This window comes from Montipora capricornis, chromosome 13, assembly GCF_036669925.1.
Source record: "Montipora capricornis isolate CH-2021 chromosome 13, ASM3666992v2, whole genome shotgun sequence".
In the NCBI taxonomy this organism is placed as follows: Eukaryota; Metazoa; Cnidaria; class Anthozoa; order Scleractinia; family Acroporidae; genus Montipora; species Montipora capricornis.
In genome coordinates, this window is record NC_090895.1 from 4,534,395 (window position 1) to 4,536,894 (window position 2,500).

At 38.4% G+C, this 2,500-nt stretch overlaps 2 protein-coding genes and 1 pseudogene across 4 annotated transcripts in view; all 3 read right to left on the minus strand.

Moving 5' to 3' along the window:
• LOC138029825 (uncharacterized) overlaps window positions 1-854 on the minus strand; it is a 4,389-nt pseudogene extending 3,535 nt beyond the window's left edge.
• LOC138029770 (tyrosine-protein kinase receptor Tie-1-like) overlaps window positions 1-2,500 on the minus strand; it is a 556,173-nt gene that overhangs the window by 177,147 nt on the left and 376,526 nt on the right. The window lies entirely within an intron of this gene.
• Window positions 1-2,500, minus strand: part of LOC138029759 (limbic system-associated membrane protein-like) — a 103,597-nt gene that overhangs the window by 7,998 nt on the left and 93,099 nt on the right. The window lies entirely within an intron of this gene.

The window sequence follows — 2,500 nt, forward strand, 5'->3', positions numbered from 1 at the left end:
AAAGTGCCCCTGTGATCAAAAAAACCACTTCCTTTTTTCCTTCAGATTTTGAAAGTGTGTTTGCTGAACACCTGACTGGCAAGATTTTTGAGCTTTGATTTTTATCCAAAGGCCGTTTACTTTGAGTGTAAGTTTTGGATTTCACGGTCCGCCATTACTCACGTTCAAAACTGACCGATTGGACCTCAGAGGGTTGGATCCCGGGAAAAGTGACGTCAGAGGCTCACTAGCTTAAAATTTCAGCGTGTGAACGCGGCTTATTATATATGTAAAGCGTGAGTTTAAAAGTCTGAAAGCCCAAAACCCCCGTGCTGCATATTAATTCTGCGGCGTACACACGTATTGCATTCTTAAACTAGTGAGCCTTTGACGTCATTTTCTCCTCGATCCAGCTCTCTCAAGAACATAATGTTAGTAACGGCGGACCATCAAATAGGAAAATTACAGTTAAAATAAAGAGGTGTCTTTTTGAAATCAAGGCTTAAAACGTGGGTCACTTAGTGTTTTGTTAACATAGTTTTGAAATCCAAAGAAAAATATAAATTGATTTTTTGGTCACAGGGGCACTTTAAGCAGTATTGAATTAAGATTGGTTACAATGTTAGACTAATCAAAAGCAGCAGTTACCAAAGAGCATTATAAACAAAAAATGTGCCAGACCTTGAATGAAACAAGGAGAACCTTTTAGCTTTTCAACCTTGTGCACCATGGGAATGTGGTCAATTCATCAGTTAAGGCCCTTGGCCTTATAAATTCTTAGAGCGCGTTCTTTTGTGATGATCCGAAAAAGGATCACTGATCCAAGATCACTTGGATCACGGTGCATCAAAGGAAGCGATAAATCCACTCTGGGAAAAGGATCCTTCGGTTTCTTTGATGCACCATGATCCTAGTGATCTTGGATCAGTGATCCTTTTTCGGATCATTCCAAAGGAATGCACCCTTAATGTCTTCAACATAATCTTGCACCTTTACTCAAAGCACTCACGCACTCATGCTGCACGGCGAGGAGTGTTATTAACTGATGCTGAACGTCTAGTAAAATTCTGGTCCGCTACTGCACGTTTAGCTCTCTGGTAAGTTTTTCTTCAGGACCTCTATACTCAGCAGTATTCAGAGCACAGGAATTGTCTCTGTATCTTAGAAAGGAGGCCATTTTAAGTGATGAACTCATCTTATTTCCCTTTTTTTACACGTTCAAGATAATAACCGTTTCAGAATAAGCGAGCCAGGGCCGATATCTTTCGGGTCCGAAAACCATTTGTGAACTTGCCATCCTGCCATCCACGTTTTTTAAAAAGCTGTTCTTCTAGTTGTCTTTGAAGCAAAATAAAAGCACAATAATTCTAAAAAAAACTAATGACTTAAAACCTCTCCCTTCTCAAGATACAGAAGGAATTGTGAATTGTGAGTCCCAAAAAACGTTTCAGGACTTCAAGAAAGGGGCCTAACATAACAAAGGTGGATTTTTCCAAAAACGGTTTCCCGACTTTTCTATAGGCCCTGGTCTTTTGCCCTTGATCACTAGAACGTTTTATTTGCAGCTTCATTCCAGAGGTTACTGCCACATATTTCAGCCTGTTAAGCCTTGGTCTTAGCACCAGCTTGATATCAGCAGGGTTACGTGTTTAAGATAATGGGTTAAAATAAGAAATCAATATTACATGGTTGCGTTAACTTCGCTAAGCTTCATTATGTAAGAGTAAAGTGAATATTAGCAGAGAAGAATAAGACAATGACAAATATTTGTTTCACTATAAATACAAACATTGCCCTAAGGCTCTTAAATCTCGAGGACTTGTCTTGTCTTGGTCACCGTTCAGGAAGAGAGACCATACTGTTTGGTTACTGAAGACACGTTTCAAGGCACGTGCATCAGTGAAGAGCCAATAATTTATTGTTTCTTTTCGGTGCCCAGTAAGGTTTCCCCGAGGTTTAAGACTGATTGACTTCTCCTAATTCAATTTTCCTGCACAATAAAACTTGTCTCTTCATGCAAGATGAATAAAGTCCAAACCACTAGTAACGAAACTGATTCACAACTGTTGCAAGAAAATCTCATCTTGCTTAACACCAAACGTAAATTTACCATTTTAAGCATGCATATTAAGTAAATGTCGCAATAAATTAAAAAAAAAAAAAGAAAAGCTGTAAATAATGTTCAGGTACACCACTCCTCTAAAATAAAACTTGAGAACATCCGCAAAAGGCAACATCGTTAAACTGGGAAGGCATCTTTTCTTTTAACTGACAAACTTCTTTCTTGACTATACAAAGCTCCCTTTTTGAACTTCTTTACAATGGCCTAGCTTTTCCGTGATAATATGAAAAGAACAGTGAAGAAAGACTCGGTTCAAGGCACTTAGTGTTTTGAAGTTTGACTAAAATAGCGTGACACTACCCCTTTAACACTCTTCTGGACATTGTCAGCATATATCCTAAGGTGCCAAATGTAGGTAAAATAACAATGAGATTGAAAATACCTTTTACCACAACAAAA